Below are 23,703 nucleotides of genomic sequence, written 5' to 3' on the forward strand. Positions count from 1 at the left end.
CAGGTTGCACAACAACAACAACAACAGGTACACCAGGTTGCGCAACAACAACAACAACAGGGACACCAGGTTGCACAACAACAACAACAGATACACCAGGTTGCACAACAACAACAGGTACACCAGGTTGCACAACAGCAACAACAGATACACCAGGTTGCACAACAACAACAACAGATACACCAGGTTGCACAACAACAACAACAGGTACAACAGGTTGCACAACAACAACAGGTACTCCAGGTTGCACAACAACAACAACAACAGGTACTCCAGGTTGCATAAACAGCAACAGGTACAACAGGTTGCACAACAACAACAACAGATACACCAGGTTGCACAACAACAACAACAGATACACCAGGTTGCACAACAACAACAACAGGTACACCAGGTTGCACAACAACAACAACAGGTACAACAGGTTGCACAACAACAACAACAGGTACACCAGGTTGCACAACAGCAACAGGTACAACAGGTTGCACAACAACAACAACAACAGGTACAACAGGTTGCACAACAACAACAACAGATACACCAGGTTGCACAACAACAACAACAGGTACAACAGGTTGCACAACAACAACAACAGATACACCAGGTTGCACAACAACACCAGATACACCAGGTTGCACAACAACAACAACAGGTACACCAGGTTGCACAACAACAACAACAGGTACTCCAGGTTGCACAACAGCAACAGGTACAACAGATTGCACAACAACAACAACAGGTACTCCAGGTTGCACAACAGCAACAGGTACAACAGGTTGCACAACAACAACAACAAGTACACCAGGTTGCACAACAACAACAACAACAGGTACACCAGGTTGCACAACAACAACAGGTACAACAGGTTGCACAACAACAACAACAACAAGTACACCAGGTTGCACAACAACAACAACAACAGGTACACCAGGTTGCACAACAACAACAACAACAAGTACACCAGGTTGCACAACAACAACAACAACAGGTACACCAGGATGCACAACAACAACAGGTACACCAGGTTGCACAACAACAACAACAAGTACACCAGGTTGCACAACAACAACATCAACAGGTACACCAGGTTGCACAACAGCAACAGGTACAACAGGTTGCACAACAACAACAACAACAGGTACACCAGGTTGCACAACAACAACAACAGGTACAACAGGTTACACAACAACAACAACAAGTACACCAGGTTGCACAACAACAACAACAGGTACACCAGGTTGCACAACAACAACAGGTACACCAGGTTGCACAACAACAACAACAAGTACACCAGGTTGCACAACAACAACAACAACAACAGGTACACCAGGTTGCGCAACAACAACAACAACAGGTACACTAGGTTGCACAACAACAACAACAGATACACCAAGTTGCACAACAACAACAGGTACACCAGGTTGCACAACAGCAACAACAGATACACCAGGTTGCACAACAACAACAACAGATTCACCAGGTTGCACAACAACAACAACAGGTACAACAGGTTGCACAACAATAACAGGTACTCCAGGTTGCACAACAACAACAACAACAGGTACTCCAGGTTGCATAAACAGCAACAGGTACAACAGGTTGCACAACAACAACAACAGATACACCAGGTTGCACAACAACAACAACAGATACACCAGGTTGCACAACAACAACAGGTACACCAGGTTGCACAACAACAACAACAGGTACAACAGGTTGCACAACAACAACAACAGGTACACCAGGTTGCACAACAGCAACAGGTACAACAGGTTGCACAACAACAACAACAACAGGTACAACAGGTTGCACAACAACAACAACAGATACACCAGGTTGCACAACAACAACAACAGGTACAACAGGTTGCACAACAACAACAACAGATACAACAGGTTGCACAACAACACCAGATACACCAGGTTGCACAACAACAACAACAGGTACACCAGGTTGCACAACAACAACAACAGGTACTCCAGGTTGCACAACAGCAACAGGTACAACAGATTGCACAACAACAACAACAGGTACTCCAGGTTTTACAACAGCAACAGGTACAACAGGTTGCACAACAACAACAACAAGTACACCAGGTTGCACAACAACAACAACAACAGGTACACCAGGTTGCACAACAACAACAGGTACAACAGGTTGCACAACAACAACAACAACAGGTACACCAGGTTGCACAACAACAACAACAGGTACAACAGGTTGCACAACAACAACAACAAGTACACCAGGTTGCACAACAACAACAACAGGTACACCAGGTTGCACAACAACAACAGGTACACCAGATTGCACAACAACAACAACAACAAGTACACCAGGTTGCACAACAACAACAACAACAGGTACACCAGGTTGCGCAACAACAACAACAACAGGTACACCAGGTTGCACAACAACAACAACAGATACACCAGGTTGCACAACAACAACAGGTACACCAGGTTGCACAACAACAACAACAGGTACACCTGGTTGCACAACAGCAACAGGTACAACAGGTTGCACAACAACAAGAACAACAACAGGTACACCAGGTTACACAACAACAAAAACAGGTACCACAGGTTGCACAACAACAACAACAAGTACACCAGGTTGCACAACAACAACAACAACAGGTACACCAGGTTGCACAACAACAACAACAACAGGTACACCAGGTTGCACAACAACAACAGGTACAACAGGTTGCACAACAACAACAGGTACAACAGGTTGTACAACAGCAACAGGTACAACAGGTTGCACAACAACAACAACAACAACAGGTACACCTGGTTGCACAACAACAACAACAGGTACAACAGGTTGCACAACAACAACAACAAGTACACCAGGTTGCACAACAACAACAACAACAGGTACATCAGGTTGCACAACAACAACAACAACAGATACACCAGGTTGCACAACAACAACAGGTACAACAGGTTGCACAACAACAACAGGTACACCAGGTTGCACAACAACAACAGGTACAACAGGTTGCACAACAACAACAGGTACAACAGGTTGCACAACAGCAACAGGTACAACAGGTTGCACAACAACAACAGGTACACCAGGTTGCACAACAACAACAACAGGTACAACAGGTTGCACAACAACAACAACAGGTACACCAGGTTGCACAACAACAACAACAACAGATACACCAGGTTGCACAACAACAAAAACAAGTACACCAGGTTGCACAACAACAACAGGTACACCAGGTTGTACAACAGCAACAGGTACACCAGGTTGCACAACAACAACAACAACAGGTACACCAGGTTGCACAACAACAACAACAACAGGTACACCAGGTTGCACAACAACAACAACAGGTACACCAGGTTGCACAACAACAACAACAACAGGTACACCAGGTTGCACAACAACAACAACAGGTACACCAGGTTGCACAACAACAACAACAACAGGTACATCAGGTTGCACAACAACAACAGATACAACAGGTTGCACAACAACAACAGGTACAACAGGTTGCACAACAACAGCAACAGGTACAACAGGTTGCACAACAACAACAACAAAAGGTACAGCAGGTTACACAACTACAAAAACAGGTACAATAGGTTGCACAACAACAACAACAACAACAGGTACACTAGGTTGCACAACAGCAACAGGTACAACAGGTTGCACAACAACAACAACAACAGGTACACCAGGTTGCACAACAACAACAACAAGTACACCAGGTTGCACAACAACAACAACAACAACAGGTATACCAGGTTGCACAACAACTACAACAACAGGTACACCAGGTTGCACAACAGCAACAGGTACAACAGGTTGCACAACAACAACAACAACAGGTACAACAGGTTGCACAAAAACAACAACAAGTATACCAGGTTGCACAACAACAACAACAACAGGTACACCAGGTTGCAGAACAACAACAACAACAGGTACACCAGGTTGCACAACAGCAACAGGTACAACAGGTTGCACAACAACAACAACAACAGGTACAACAGGTTGCACAACAACAACAACAGATACACCAGGTTGCACAACAACAACAACAGGTACAACAGGTTGCACAACAACAACAACAGATACACCAGGTTGCACAACAACACCAGATACACCAGGTTGCACAACAACAACAACAGGTACACCAGGTTGCACAACAACAACAACAGGTACTCCAGGTTGCACAACAGCAACAGGTACAACAGATTGCACAACAACAACAACAGGTACTCCAGGTTGCACAACAGCAACAGGTACAACAGGTTGCACAACAACAACAAGTACACCAGGTTGCACAACAACAACAACAACAGGTACACCAGGATGCACAACAACAACAGGTACACCAGGTTGCACAACAACAACAACAAGTACACCAGGTTGCACAACAACAACATCAACAGGTACACCAGGTTGCACAACAGCAACAGGTACAACAGGTTGCACAACAACAACAACAACAGGTACACCAGGTTGCACAACAACAACAACAGGTACAACAGGTTGCACAACAACAACAACAAGTACACCAGGTTGCACAACAACAACAACAGGTACACCAGGTTGCACAACAACAACAGGTACACCAGGTTGCACAACAACAACAACAAGTACACCAGGTTGCACAACAACAACAACAACAGGTACACCAGGTTGCGCAACAACAACAACAACAGGTACACCAGGTTGCACAACAACAACAACAGATACACCAGGTTGCACAACAACAACAGGTACACCAGGTTGCACAACAGCAACAACAGATACACCAGGTTGCACAACAACAACAACAGATACACCAGGTTGCACAACAACAACAACAGGTACAACAGGTTGCACAACAACAACAGGTACTCCAGGTTGCACAACAACAACAACAACAGGTACTCCAGGTTGCGTAAACAGCAACAGGTACAACAGGTTGCACAACAACAACAACAGATACACCAGGTTGCACAACAACAACAACAGATACACCAGGTTGCACAACAACAACAACAGGTACACCAGGTTGCACAACAACAACAACAGGTACAACAGGTTGCACAACAACAACAACAGGTACACCAGGTTGCACAACAACAACAACAGGTACTCCAGGTTGCACAACAACAACAACAACAGGTACACCAGGTTGCACAACAACAACAGGTATACCAGGTTGCACAACAACAACAACAGGTACACCAGGTTGCACAACAACAACAACAGGTATACCAGGTTGCACAACAACAACAACAGGTACACCAGGTTGCACAACAGCAACAGGTACAACAGGTTGCACAACAACAACAGGTACACCAGCTTACACAACAACAACAGGTACAACAGGTTGCACAACAACAACAGGTACACCAGGTTGCACAACAACAACAACAACAGGTACACCAGGTTGCACAACAGCAACAGGTACAACAGGTTGCACAACAACAACAACAACAGGTACACCAGGTTGCACAACAGCAACAGGTTGCACAACAACAACAACAGGTACAACAGGTTGCACAACAACAACATCTGGTACACCAGGTTGCACAACAACAACAACAGGTACAACAATTTGCACAACAACAGGTACAACAGGTTGCACAACAACAACAACAGATTACACAACAACAACAACAGGTACAACAGGTTGCACAACAACAACATCAGGTACACCAGGTTGCACAACAACAACAGGTACAACAGGTTGCACAACACCAACAACAACAGGTACACCAGGTTGCACAACAACAACAACAGGTACAACAGGTTGCACAATAACAACAACAAGTACACCAGGTTGCACAACAACAACAACAACAGGTACACCAGGTTGCACAACAACAACAACAAGTACACCAGGTTGCACAACAACAACATCAACAGGTACACCAGGTTGCACAACAGCAACAGGTACAACAGGTTGCACAACAACAACAACAACAGGTACACCAGGTTGCACAACAACAACAACAGGTACAACAGGTTGCACAACAACAACAACAAGTACACCAGGTTGCACAACAACAACAACAGGTACACCAGGTTGCACAACAACAACAGGTACACCAGGTTGCACAACAACAACAACAAGTACACCAGGTTGCACAACAACAACAACAACAGGTACACCAGGTTGCGCAACAACAACAACAACAGGTACACCAGGTTGCACAACAACAACAGGTACACCAGGTTGCACATCAACAACAACAACAAGTACACCAGGTTGCACAACAACAACAACAACAGGTACACCAGGTTGCGCAACAACAACAACAACAGGTACACCAGGTTGCACAACAACAACACTGATACAACAGGTTGCACAACAACAACAGGTACACCAGGTTGCACAACAACAACAACAGGTACACCTGGTTGCACAACAGCAACAGGTACAACAGGTTGCACAACAACAACAGGTACACCAGGTTGCACAACAACAACAACAGGTACACCTGGTTGCACAACAGCAACAGGTACAACAGGTTGCACAACAACAAGAACAACAACAGGTACACCAGGTTACACAACAACAAAAACAGGTACCACAAGTTGCACAACAACAACAACAAGTACACCAGGTTGCACAAAAACAACATCAACAGGTACACCAGGTTGCACAACAACAACAACAACAGGTACATCAGGTTGCACAACAACAACAGGTACAACAGGTTGCACAACAACAACAGGTACAACAGGTTGTACAACAGCAACAGGTACAACAGGTTGCACAACAACAACAACAACAACAACAGGTACACCAGGTTGCACAACAACAACAACAGGTACAACAGGTTGCACAACAACAACAACAAGTACACCAGGTTGCACAACAACAACAACAACAGGTACATCAGGTTGCACAACAACAACAACAACAGATACACCAGGTTGCACAACAACAACAGGTACATCAGGTTGCACAACAACAACAGGTACCCCAGGTTGCACAACAACAACAGGTACAACAGGTTGCACAACAACAACAGGTACAACAGGTTGCACAACAGCAACAGGTACAACAGGTTGCACAACAACAACAACAACAACAGGTACAACAGGTTGCACAACAACAACAACAACAGGTACAACAGGTTGCACAACAACAACAACAGATACACCAGGTTGCACAACAACAACAACAGGTACAACAGGTTGCACAACAACAACAACAGATACACCAGGTTGCACAACAACACCAGATACACCAGGTTGCACAACAACAACAACAGGTACACCAGGTTGCACAACAACAACAACAGGTACTCCAGGTTGCACAACAGCAACAGGTACAACAGATTGCACAACAACAACAACAGGTACTCCAGGTTGCACAACAGCAACAGGTACAACAGGTTGCACAACAACAACAAGTACACCAGGTTGCACAACAACAACAACAACAGGTACACCAGGATGCACAACAACAACAGGTACACCAGGTTGCACAACAACAACAACAAGTACACCAGGTTGCACAACAACAACATCAACAGGTACACCAGGTTGCACAACAGCAACAGGTACAACAGGTTGCACAACAACAACAACAACAGGTACACCAGGTTGCACAACAACAACAACAGGTACAACAGGTTGCACAACAACAACAACAAGTACACCAGGTTGCACAACAACAACAACAGGTACACCAGGTTGCACAACAACAACAGGTACACCAGGTTGCACAACAACAACAACAAGTACACCAGGTTGCACAACAACAACAACAACAGGTACACCAGGTTGCGCAACAACAACAACAACAGGTACACCAGGTTGCACAACAACAACAACAGATACACCAGGTTGCACAACAACAACAGGTACACCAGGTTGCACAACAGCAACAACAGATACACCAGGTTGCACAACAACAACAACAGATACACCAGGTTGCACAACAACAACAACAGGTACAACAGGTTGCACAACAACAACAGGTACTCCAGGTTGCACAACAACAACAACAACAGGTACTCCAGGTTGCGTAAACAGCAACAGGTACAACAGGTTGCACAACAACAACAACAGATACACCAGGTTGCACAACAACAACAACAGATACACCAGGTTGCACAACAACAACAACAGGTACACCAGGTTGCACAACAACAACAACAGGTACAACAGGTTGCACAACAACAACAACAGGTACACCAGGTTGCACAACAACAACAACAGGTACTCCAGGTTGCACAACAACAACAACAACAGGTACACCAGGTTGCACAACAACAACAGGTATACCAGGTTGCACAACAACAACAACAGGTACACCAGGTTGCACAACAACAACAACAGGTATACCAGGTTGCACAACAACAACAACAGGTACACCAGGTTGCACAACAGCAACAGGTACAACAGGTTGCACAACAACAACAGGTACACCAGGTTACACAACAACAACAGGTACAACAGGTTGCACAACAACAACAGGTACACCAGGTTGCACAACAACAACAACAACAGGTACACCAGGTTGCACAACAGCAACAGGTACAACAGGTTGCACAACAACAACAACAACAGGTACACCAGGTTGCACAACAGCAACAGGTTGCACAACAACAACAACAGGTACAACAGGTTGCACAACAACAACATCTGGTACACCAGGTTGCACAACAACAACAACAGGTACAACAATTTGCACAACAACAGGTACAACAGGTTGCACAACAACAACAACAGATTACACAACAACAACAACAGGTACAACAGGTTGCACAACAACAACATCAGGTACACCAGGTTGCACAACAACAACAGGTACAACAGGTTGCACAACACCAACAACAACAGGTACACCAGGTTGCACAACAACAACAACAGGTACAACAGGTTGCACAATAACAACAACAAGTACACCAGGTTGCACAACAACAACAACAACAGGTACACCAGGTTGCACAACAACAACAACAAGTACACCAGGTTGCACAACAACAACATCAACAGGTACACCAGGTTGCACAACAGCAACAGGTACAACAGGTTGCACAACAACAACAACAACAGGTACACCAGGTTGCACAACAACAACAACAGGTACAACAGGTTGCACAACAACAACAACAAGTACACCAGGTTGCACAACAACAACAACAGGTACACCAGGTTGCACAACAACAACAGGTACACCAGGTTGCACAACAACAACAACAAGTACACCAGGTTGCACAACAATAACAACAACAGGTACACCAGGTTGCGCAACAACAACAACAACAGGTACACCAGGTTGCACAACAACAACAGGTACACCAGGTTGCACATCAACAACAACAACAAGTACACCAGGTTGCACAACAACAACAACAACAGGTACACCAGGTTGCGCAACAACAACAACAACAGGTACACCAGGTTGCACAACAACAACACTGATACAACAGGTTGCACAACAACAACAGGTACACCAGGTTGCACAACAACAACAACAGGTACACCTGGTTGCACAACAGCAACAGGTACAACAGGTTGCACAACAACAACAGGTACACCAGGTTGCACAACAACAACAACAGGTACACCTGGTTGCACAACAGCAACAGGTACAACAGGTTGCACAACAACAAGAACAACAACAGGTACACCAGGTTACACAACAACAAAAACAGGTACCACAAGTTGCACAACAACAACAACAAGTACACCAGGTTGCACAAAAACAACATCAACAGGTACACCAGGTTGCACAACAACAACAACAACAGGTACATCAGGTTGCACAACAACAACAGGTACAACAGGTTGCACAACAACAACAGGTACACCAGGTTGCACAACAACAACAGGTACAACAGGTTGCACAACAACAACAGGTACAACAGGTTGCACAACAACAACAACAGGTACAACAGGTTGCACAACAACAACAGGTACAACAGGTTGCACAACAACAACAGGTACAACAGGTTGCACAACAGCAACAGGTACAACAGGTTGCACAACAACAACAACAACAACAGGTACACCAGGTTGCACAACAACAACAACAGGTACAACAGGTTGCACAACAACAACAACAGGTACACCAGGTTGCACAACAACAACAACAACAGATACACCAGGTTGCACAACAACAAAAACAAGTACACCAGGTTGCACAACAACAACAGGTACACCAGGTTGTACAACAGCAACAGGTACACCAGGTTGCACAACAACAAGAACAACAGGTACACCAGGTTGCACAACAACAACAACAACAGGTACACCAGGTTGCACAACAACAACAACAGGTACACCAGGTTGCACAACAACAACAACAACAGGTACACCAGGTTGCACAACAACAACAACAGGTACACCAGGTTGCACAACAACAACAACAACAGGTACATCAGGTTGCACAACAACAACAGGTACAACAGGTTGCACAACAACAACAGGTACAACAGGTTGCACAACAACAGCAACAGGTACAACAGGTTGCACAACAACAACAACAAAAGGTACAGCAGGTTACACAACTACAAAAACAGGTACAATAGGTTGCACAACAACAACAACAACAACAGGTACACTAGGTTGCACAACAGCAACAGGTACAACAGGTTGCACAACAACAACAACAACAACAACAGGTACAACAGGTTGCACAACAACAACAACAAGTACACCAGGTTGCACAACAACAACAACAACAGGTACACCAGGTTGCACAACAACTACAACAACAGGTACACCAGGTTGCACAACAGCAACAGGTACAACAGTTTGCACAACAACAACAACAACAGGTACAACAGGTTGCACAAAAACAACAACAAGTATACCAGGTTGCACAACAACAACAACAACAGGTACACCAGGTTGCACAACAACAACAACAACAGGTACACCAGGTTGCACAACAGCAACAGGTACAACAGGTTGCACAACAACAACAACAACAGGTACAACAGGTTGCACAACAACAACAACAGATACACCAGGTTGCACAACAACAACAGGTACAACAGGTTGCACAACAACAACAGATACACCAGGTTGCACAACAACACCAGATACACCAGGTTGCACAACAACAACAACAGGTACACCAGGTTGCACAACAACAACAACAGGTACTCCAGGTTGCACAACAGCAACAGGTACAACAGATTGCACAACAACAACAACAGGTACTCCAGGTTGCACAACAGCAACAGGTACAACAGGTTGCACAACAACAACAACAAGTACACCAGGTTGCACAACAACAACAACAACAGGTACACCAGGTTGCACAACAACAACAGGTACACCAGGTTGCACAACAACAACAACAAGTACACCAGGTTGCACAACAACAACATCAACAGGTACACCAGGTTGCACAACAGCAACAGGTACAACAGGTTGCACAACAACAACAACAACAGGTACACCAGGTTGCACAACAACAACGCGTTGCACAACAACAACAACAGGTACAACAGGTTGCACAACAGCAACAGGTTGCACAACAACAACAACAGGTACAACAGGTTGCACAACAACAACATCAGGTACACCAGGTTGCACAACAACAACAACAGGTACAACAATTTGCACAACAACAGGTACAACAGGTTGCACAACAACAACAACAGATTACACAACAACAACAACAGGTACAACAGGTTGCACAACAACAACATCAGGTACACCAGGTTGCACAACAACAACAACAACAGGTACACCAGGTTGCACAACAACAACAACAACAGGTACACCAGGTTGCATAACAACAACAACAGGTACACCAGGTTGCACAACAACAACAACAGGTACACCAGGTTGCACAACAACAACAGGTACACCAGGTTGCACAACAACAACAGGTACACCAGGTTGCACAACAACAACAACAGGTACAACAGGTTGCACAACAACAACAACAGGTTGCACAACAACAACAGGTACAACAGGTTGCACAACAACAACATCAGGTACACCAGGTTGCACAACAACAGCAACAACAGGTACACCAGGTTGCACAACAACATCAACAACAGGTACACCAGGTTGCACAACAACAACAGGTACACCAGGTTGCACAACAACAACAGGTACACCAGGTTGCACAACAACAACAGGTACACCAGGTTGCATAACAACAACAACTAGTACACCAGGTTGCACAACAACAACAACAGGTACAACAGGTTGCACAACAACAACAGGTTGCAGAACAACAACAACAGGTACACCAGGTTGCACAACAACAACATCAGGTACACCAGGTTGCACAACAACAACAACAGGTACAACAGGTTGCACAACAACAACAGGTTGCAGAACAACAACAACAGGTACACCAGGTTGCACAACAACAACATCAGGTACACCAGGTTGCACAACAACAACAGGTACAACAGGTTGCACAACAACAACAACTGGTACACCAGGTTGCACAACAACAACAACAGGTACACCAGGTTGCACAACAACAACAACTGGTACAACAGCTTGCACAACAACAACAACTGGTACAACAGGTTGCACAACAACAACATCAGGTACACCAGGTTGCACAACAACAACAACAACAACAGGTACACCAGGTTGCATAACAACAACAACAAGTACACCAGGTTGCACAACAACAACAGGTTGCACAACAACAACAGGTTGCACAACAACAACAACAGGTACACCAGGTTGCACAACAACAACAACAACAACAGGTACACCAGGTTGCATAACAACAACAACAAGTACACCAGGTTGCACAACAACAACAGGTACACCAGGTTGCACAACAACAACAACAAGTACACCAGGTTGCACAACAACAACAACAGGTTCACCAGGTTGCTTAACAACAACAACAAGTACACCAGGTTGCACAACAACAACAACAACAGGTACAACAGGTTGCATAACAACAACAGGTACACCAGGTTGTACAACAACAAGAACAGGTACACCAGGTTGCACAACAACAACAAGTACACCAGGTTGCACAACAACAACAGGTACAGCAGGTTGCACAACAACAACAACAAGTACAATAGGTTGCACAACAACAACAGGTACACCAGGTTGCACAACAACAACAACAGGTACAACAGGTTGCACAACAACAACAGGTTGCACAACAACAACAACTGGTACAACAGGTTGCACAACAACAACAACAGGTACACCAGGTTGCACAACAACAACATCAGGTACACCAGGTTGCACAACAACAACAGGTACAACAGGTTGCACAACAACAACAACTGGTACACCAGGTTGCACAACAACAAAAAAAGGTACACCAGGTTGCACAACAACAACAACTGGTACAACAGCTTGCACAACAACAACAACTGGTACAACAGGTTGCACAACAACAACATCAGGTACACCAGGTTGCACAACAACAACAACAACAACAGGTACACCAGGTTGCATAACAACAACAACAAGTACACCAGGTTGCACAACAACAATAGGTTGCACAACAACAACAGGTTGCACAACAACAACAACAGGTACACCAGGTTGCACAACAACAACAGGTACACCAGGTTGCACAACAACAACAGGTACACCAGGTTGCACAACAACAAAAACAAGTACACCAGGTTGCACAACAACAACAACAGGTTCACCAGGTTGCACAACAACAACAACAAGTACACCAGGTTGCACAACAACAACAACAGGTACAACAGGTTGCACAACAACAACAACAAGTACACCAGGTTGCACAACAACAACAACAGGTACACCAGGTTGCACAACAACAACAGGTACACCAGGTTGCACAACAACAACAACAACAAGTACACCAGGTTGCACAACAACAACAACAACAGGTACACCAGGTTGCGCAACAACAACAACAACAGGTACACCAGGTTGCACAACAACAACAACAGATACACCAGGTTGCACAACAACAACAGGTACACCAGGTTGCACAACAACAACAACAGGTACACCTGGTTGCACAACAGCAACAGGTACAACAGGTTGCACAACAACAAGAACAACAACAGGTACACCAGGTTACACAACAACAAAAACAGGTACCACAGGTTGCACAACAACAACAACAAGTACACCAGGTTGCACAACAACAACAACAACAGGTACACCAGGTTGCACAACAACAACAACAACAGGTACACCAGGTTGCACAACAACAACAGGTACAACAGGTTGCACAACAACAACAGGTACAACAGGTTGTACAACAGCAACAGGTACAACAGGTTGCACAACAACAACAACAACAACAGGTACACCAGGTTGCACAACAACAACAACAGGTACAACAGGTTGCACAACAACAACAACAAGTACACCAGGTTGCACAACAACAACAACAACAGGTACATCAGGTTGCACAACAACAACAACAACAGATACACCAGGTTGCACAACAACAACAGGTACAACAGGTTGCACAACAACAACAGGTACACCAGGTTGCACAACAACAACAGGTACAACAGGTTGCACATCAACAACAGGTACAACAGGTTGCACAACAGCAACAGGTACAACAGGTTGCACAACAACAACAGGTACACCAGGTTGCACAACAACAACAACAGGTACAACAGGTTGCACAACAACAACAACAGGTACACCAGGTTGCACAACAACAACAACAACAGATACACCAGGTTGCACAACAACAAAAACAAGTACACCAGGTTGCACAACAACAACAGGTACACCAGGTTGTACAACAGCAACAGGTACACCAGGTTGCACAACAACAACAACAACAGGTACACCAGGTTGCACAACAACAACAACAACAACAACAACAACAGGTACACCAGGTTGCACAACAACAACAACAGGTACACCAGGTTGCACAACAACAACAACAACAGGTATACCAGGTTGCACAACAACAACAACAGGTACACCAGGTTGCACAACAACAACAACAACAGGTACATCAGGTTGCACAACAACAACAGATACAACAGGTTGCACAACAACAACAGGTACAACAGGTTGCACAACAACAGCAACAGGTACAACAGGTTGCACAACAACAACAACAAAAGGTACAGCAGGTTACACAACTACAAAAACAGGTACAATAGGTTGCACAACAACAACAACAACAACAGGTACACTAGGTTGCACAACAGCAACAGGTACAACAGGTTGCACAACAACAACAACAACAGGTACACCAGGTTGCACAACAACAACAACAAGTACACCAGGTTGCACAACAACAACAACAACAACAGGTACACCAGGTTGCACAACAACTACAACAACAGGTACACCAGGTTGCACAACAGCAACAGGTACAACAGGTTGCACAACAACAACAACAACAGGTACAACAGGTTGCACAAAAACAACAACAAGTATACCAGGTTGCACAACAACAACAACAACAGGTACACCAGGTTGCAGAACAACAACAACAACAGGTACACCAGGTTGCACAACAGCAACAGGTACAACAGGTTGCACAACAACAACAACAACAGGTACAACAGGTTGCACAACAACAACAACAGATACACCAGGTTGCACAACAACAACAACAGGTACAACAGGTTGCACAACAACAACAACAGATACACCAGGTTGCACAACAACACCAGATACACCAGGTTGCACAACAACAACAACAGGTACACCAGGTTGCACAACAACAACAACAGGTACTCCAGGTTGCACAACAGCAACAGGTACAACAGATTGCACAACAACAACAACAGGTACTCCAGGTTGCACAACAGCAACAGGTACAACAGGTTGCACAACAACAACAAGTACACCAGGTTGCACAACAACAACAACAACAGGTACACCAGGATGCACAACAACAACAGGTACACCAGGTTGCACAACAACAACAACAAGTACACCAGGTTGCACAACAACAACATCAACAGGTACACCATGTTGCACAACAGCAACAGGTACAACAGGTTGCACAACAACAACAACAACAGGTACACCAGGTTGCACAACAACAACAACAGGTACAACAGGTTGCACAACAACAACAACAAGTACACCAGGTTGCACAACAACAACAACAGGTACACCAGGTTGCACAACAACAACAGGTACACCAGGTTGCACAACAACAACAACAAGTACACCAGGTTACACAACAACAACAACAACAGGTACACCAGGTTGCGCAACAACAACAACAACAGGTACACCAGGTTGCACAACAACAACAACAGATACACCAGGTTGCACAACAACAACAGGTACACCAGGTTGCACAACAGCAACAACAGATACACCAGGTTGCACAACAACAACAACAGATACACCAGGTTGCACAACAACAACAACAGGTACAACAGGTTGCACAACAACAACAGGTACTCCAGGTTGCACAACAACAACAACAACAGGTACTCCAGGTTGCGTAAACAGCAACAGGTACAACAGGTTGCACAACAACAACAACAGATACACCAGGTTGCACAACAACAACAACAGATACACCAGGTTGCACAACAACAACAACAGGTACACCAGGTTGCACAACAACAACAACAGGTACAACAGGTTGCACAACAACAACAACAGGTACACCAGGTTGCACAACAACAACAACAGGTACTCCAGGTTGCACAACAACAACAACAACAGGTACACCAGGTTGCACAACAACAACAGGTATACCAGGTTGCACAACAACAACAACAGGTACACCAGGTTGCACAACAACAACAACAGGTATACCAGGTTGCACAACAACAACAACAGGTACACCAGGTTGCACAACAGCAACAGGTACAACAGGTTGCACAACAACAACAGGTACACCAGGTTACACAACAACAACAGGTACAACAGGTTGCACAACAACAACAGGTACACCAGGTTGCACAACAACAACAACAACAGGTACACCAGGTTGCACAACAGCAACAGGTACAACAGGTTGCACAACAACAACAACAACAGGTACACCAGGTTGCACAACAACAACAGGTTGCACAACAACAACAGGTACAACAGGTTGCACAACAGCAACAGGTTGCACAACAACAACAACAGGTACAACAGGTTGCACAACAACAACATCAGGTACACCAGGTTGCACAACAACAACAACAGGTACAACAATTTGCACAACAACAGGTACAACAGGTTGCACAACAACAACAACAGATTACACAACAACAACAACAGGTACAACAGGTTGCACAACAACAACATCAGGTACACCAGGTTGCACAACAACAACAGGTACAACAGGTTGCACAACAACAACAACAACAGGTACACCAGGTTGCACAACAACAACAACAGGTACAACAGGTTGCACAACAACAACAACAAGTACACTAGGTTGCACAACAACAACAGGTACACCAGGTTGCACAACAACAACAGGTACACCAGGTTGCACAACAACAACAACAAGTACACCAGGTTGCACAACAACAACATCAACAGGTACACCAGGTTGCACAACAGCAACAGGTACAACAGGTTGCACAACAACAACAACAACAGGTACACCAGGTTGCACAACAACAACAACAGGTACAACAGGTTGCACAACAACAACAACAAGTACACCAGGTTGCACAACAACAACAACAGGTACACCAGGTTGCACAACAACAACAGGTACACCAGGTTGCACAACAACAACAACAAGTACACCAGGTTGCACAACAACAACAACAACAGGTACACCAGGTTGCGCAACAACAACAACAACAGGTACACCAGGTTGCACAACAACAACAGGTACACCAGGTTGCACATCAACAACAACAACAAGTACACCAGGTTGCACAACAACAACAACAACAGGTACACCAGGTTGCGCAACAACAACAACAACAGGTACACCAGGTTGCACAACAACAACACTGATACACCAGGTTGCACAACAACAACAGGTACACCAGGTTGCACAACAACAACAACAGGTACACCAGGTTGCACAACAACAACAACAGGTACAACAGGTTGCACAACAACAACAACAAGTACACCAGGTTGCACAACAACAACAACAGGTACACCAGGTTGCACAACAACAACAGGTACACCAGGTTGCACAACAACAACAACAAGTACACCAGGTTGCACAACAACAACAACAACAGGTACACCAGGTTGCGCAACAACAACAACAACAGGTACACCAGGTTGCACAACAACAACAGGTACACCAGGTTGCACATCAACAACAACAACAAGTACACCAGGTTGCACAACAACAACAACAACAGGTACACCAGGTTGCGCAACAACAACAACAACAGGTACACCAGGTTGCACAACAACAACACTGATACACCAGGTTGCACAACAACAACAGGTACACCAGGTTGCACAACAACAACAACAGGTACACCTGGTTGCACAACAGCAACAGGTACAACAGGTTGCACAACAACAAGAACAACAACAGGTACACCAGGTTACACAACAACAAAAACAGGTACCACAAGTTGCACAACAACAACAACAAGTACACCAGGTTGCACAAAAACAACATCAACAGGTACACCAGGTTGCACAACAACAACAACAACAGGTACACCAGGTTGCACAACAACAACAGGTACAACAGGTTGCAGAACAACAACAGGTACAACAGGTTGTACAACAGCAACAGGTACAACAGGTTGCACAACAACAACAACAACAACAACAGGTACACCAGGTTGCACAACAACAACAACAGGTACAACAGGTTGCACAACAACAACAACAAGTACACCAGGTTGCACAACAACAACAACAACAGGTACATCAGGTTGCACAACAACAACAACAACAGATACACCAGGTTGCACAACAACAACAGGTACAACAGATTGCACAACAACAACAGGTACACCAGGTTGCACAACAACAACAGGTACAACAGGTTGCACAACAACAACAGGTACAACAGGTTGCACAACAGCAACAGGTACAACAGGTTGCACAACAACAACAACAACAACAGGTACACCAGGTTGCACAACAACAACAACAGGTACAACAGGTTGCACAACAACAACAACAGGTACACCAGGTTGCACAACAACAACAACAACAGATACACCAGGTTGCACAACAACAAAAACAAGTACACCAGGTTGCACAACAACAACAGGTACACCAGGTTGTACAACAGCAACAGGTACACCAGGTTGCACAACAACAAGAACAACAGGTACACCAGGTTGCACAACAACAACAACAACAACAACAACAGGTACACCAGGTTGCACAACAACAACAACAGGTACACCAGGTTGCACAACAACAACAACAACAGGAACACCAGGTTGCACAACAACAACAACAGGTACACCAGGTTGCACAACAACAACAACAACAGGTACATCAGGTTGCACAACAACAACAGGTACAACAGGTTGCACAACAACAACAGGTACAACAGGTTGCACAACAACAGCAACAGGTACAACAGGTTGCACAACAACAACAACAAAAGGTACAGCAGGTTACACAACTACAAAAACAGGTACAATAGGTTGCACAACAACAACAACAACAACAGGTACACTAGGTTGCACAACAGCAACAGGTACAACAGGTTGCACAACAACAACAACAACAACAGGTACAACAGGTTGCACAACAACAACAACAAGTACACCAGGTTGCACAACAACAACAACAACAGGTACACCAGGTTGCACAACAACTACAACAACAGGTACACCAGGTTGCACAACAGCAACAGGTACAACAGGTTGCACAACAACAACAACAACAGGTACAACAGGTTGCACAAAAACAACAACAAGTATACCAGGTTGCACAACAACAACAACAACAGGTACACCAGGTTGCAGAACAACAACAACAACAGGTACACCAGGTTGCACAACAGCAACAGGTACAACAGGTTGCACAACAACAACAACAACAGGTACAACAGGTTGCACAACAACAACAACAGATACACCAGGTTGCACAACAACAACAGGTACAACAGGTTGCACAACAACAACAGATACACCAGGTTGCACAACAACACCAGATACACCAGGTTGCACAACAACAACAAAAGGTACACCAGGTTGCACAACAACAACAACAGGTACTCCAGGTTGCACAACAGCAACAGGTACAACAGATTGCACAACAACAACAACAGGTACTCCAGGTTGCACAACAGCAACAGGTACAACAGGTTGCACAACAACAACAACAAGTACACCAGGTTGCACAACAACAACAACAACAGGTACACCAGGTTGCACAACAACAACAGGTACACCAGGTTGCACAACAACAACAAGTACACCAGGTTGCACAACAACAACATCAACAGGTACACCAGGTTGCACAACAGCAACAGGTACAACAGGTTGCACAACAACAACAACAACAGGTACACCAGGTTGCACAACAACAACAACAGGTACAACAGGTTGCACAACAACAACAAGTACACCAGGTTGCACAACAACAACAACAGGTACACCAGGTTGCACAACAACAACAGGTACACCAGGTTGCACAACAACAACAACAAGTACACCAGGTTGCACAACAACAACAACAACAGGTACACCAGGTTGCGCAACAACAACAACAGATACACCAGGTTGCACAACAACAACAGGTACACCAGGTTGCACAACAGCAACAACAGATACACCAGGTTGCACAACAACAACAACAGATACACCAGGTTGCACAACAACAACAACAGGTACAACAGGTTGCACAACAACAACAGGTACTCCAGGTTGCACAACAACAACAACAACAGGTACTCCAGGTTGCATAAACAGCAACAGGTACAACAGGTTGCACAACAACAACAACAGATACACCAGGTTGCACAACAACAACAACAGATACACCAGGTTGCACAACAACAACAACAGGTACACCAGGTTGCACAACAACAACAACAGGTACAACAGGTTGCACAACAACAACAACAGGTACACCAGGTTGCACAACAACAACAACAGGTATTCCAGGTTGCACAACAACAACAACAACAGGTACACCAGGTTGCACAACAACAACAACAGGTACACCTGGTTGCACAACAGCAACAGGTACAACAGGTTGCACAACAACAAGAACAACAACAGGTACACCAGGTTACACAACAACAAAAACAGGTACCACAAGTTGCACAACAACAACAACAAGTACACCAGGTTGCACAAAAACAACATCAACAGGTACACCAGGTTGCACAACAACAACAACAACAGGTACACCAGGTTGCACAACAACAACAGGTACAACAGGTTGCAGAACAACAACAGGTACAACAGGTTGTACAACAGCAACAGGTACAACAGGTTGCACAACAACAACAACAACAACAACAGGTACACCAGGTTGCACAACAACAACAACAGGTACAACAGGTTGCACAACAACAACAACAAGTACACCAGGTTGCACAACAACAACAACAACAGGTACATCAGGTTGCACAACAACAACAACAACAGATACACCAGGTTGCACAACAACAACAGGTACAACAGATTGCACAACAACAACAGGTACACCAGGTTGCACAACAACAACAGGTACAACAGGTTGCACAACAACAACAGGTACAACAGGTTGCACAACAGCAACAGGTACAACAGGTTGCACAACAACAACAACAACAACAGGTACACCAGGTTGCACAACAACAACAACAGGTACAACAGGTTGCACAACAACAACAACAGGTACACCAGGTTGCACAACAACAACAACAACAGATACACCAGGTTGCACAACAACAAAAACAAGTACACCAGGTTGCACAACAACAACAGGTACACCAGGTTGTACAACAGCAACAGGTACACCAGGTTGCACAACAACAAGAACAACAGGTACACCAGGTTGCACAACAACAACAACAACAACAACAACAGGTACACCAGGTTGCACAACAACAACAACAGGTACACCAGGTTGCACAACAACAACAACAACAGGTACACCAGGTTGCACAACAACAACAACAGGTACACCAGGTTGCACAACAACAACAACAACAGGTACATCAGGTTGCACAACAACAACAGGTACAACAGGTTGCACAACAACAACAGGTACAACAGGTTGCACAACAACAGCAACAGGTACAACAGGTTGCACAACAACAACAACAAAAGGTACAGCAGGTTACACAACTACAAAAACAGGTACAATAGGTTGCACAACAACAACAACAACAACAGGTACACTAGGTTGCACAACAGCAACAGGTACAACAGGTTGCACAACAACAACAACAACAACAGGTACAACAGGTTGCACAACAACAACAACAAGTACACCAGGTTGCACAACAACAACAACAACAGGTACACCAGGTTGCACAACAACTACAACAACAGGTACACCAGGTTGCACAACAGCAACAGGTACAACAGGTTGCACAACAACAACAACAACAGGTACAACAGGTTGCACAAAAACAACAACAAGTATACCAGGTTGCACAACAACAACAACAACAGGTACACCAGGTTGCAGAACAACAACAACAACAGGTACACCAGGTTGCACAACAGCAACAGGTACAACAGGTTGCACAACAACAACAACAACAGGTACAACAGGTTGCACAACAACAACAACAGATACACCAGGTTGCACAACAACAACAGGTACAACAGGTTGCACAACAACAACAGATACACCAGGTTGCACAACAACACCAGATACACCAGGTTGCACAACAACAACAAAAGGTACACCAGGTTGCACAACAACAACAACAGGTACTCCAGGTTGCACAACAGCAACAGGTACAACAGATTGCACAACAACAACAACAGGTACTCCAGGTTGCACAACAGCAACAGGTACAACAGGTTGCACAACAACAACAACAAGTACACCAGGTTGCACAACAACAACAACAACAGGTACACCAGGTTGCACAACAACAACAGGTACACCAGGTTGCACAACAACAACAAGTACACCAGGTTGCACAACAACAACATCAACAGGTACACCAGGTTGCACAACAGCAACAGGTACAACAGGTTGCACAACAACAACAACAACAGGTACACCAGGTTGCACAACAACAACAACAGGTACAACAGGTTGCACAACAACAACAAGTACACCAGGTTGCACAACAACAACAACAGGTACACCAGGTTGCACAACAACAACAGGTACACCAGGTTGCACAACAACAACAACAAGTACACCAGGTTGCACAACAACAACAACAACAGGTACACCAGGTTGCGCAACAACAACAACAGATACACCAGGTTGCACAACAACAACAGGTACACCAGGTTGCACAACAGCAACAACAGATACACCAGGTTGCACAACAACAACAACAGATACACCAGGTTGCACAACAACAACAACAGGTACAACAGGTTGCACAACAACAACAGGTACTCCAGGTTGCACAACAACAACAACAACAGGTACTCCAGGTTGCATAAACAGCAACAGGTACAACAGGTTGCACAACAACAACAACAGATACACCAGGTTGCACAACAACAACAACAGATACACCAGGTTGCACAACAACAACAACAGGTACACCAGGTTGCACAACAACAACAACAGGTACAACAGGTTGCACAACAACAACAACAGGTACACCAGGTTGCACAACAACAACAACAGGTATTCCAGGTTGCACAACAACAACAACAACAGGTACACCAGGTTGCACAACAACAACAGGTATACCAGGTTGCACAACAACAACAACAGGTACACCAGGTTGCACAACAACAACAACAACAGGTATACCAGGTTGCACAACAA

This window comes from Procambarus clarkii, chromosome 1, assembly GCF_040958095.1.
Source record: "Procambarus clarkii isolate CNS0578487 chromosome 1, FALCON_Pclarkii_2.0, whole genome shotgun sequence".
NCBI classification, from domain to species: Eukaryota; Metazoa; Arthropoda; class Malacostraca; order Decapoda; family Cambaridae; genus Procambarus; species Procambarus clarkii.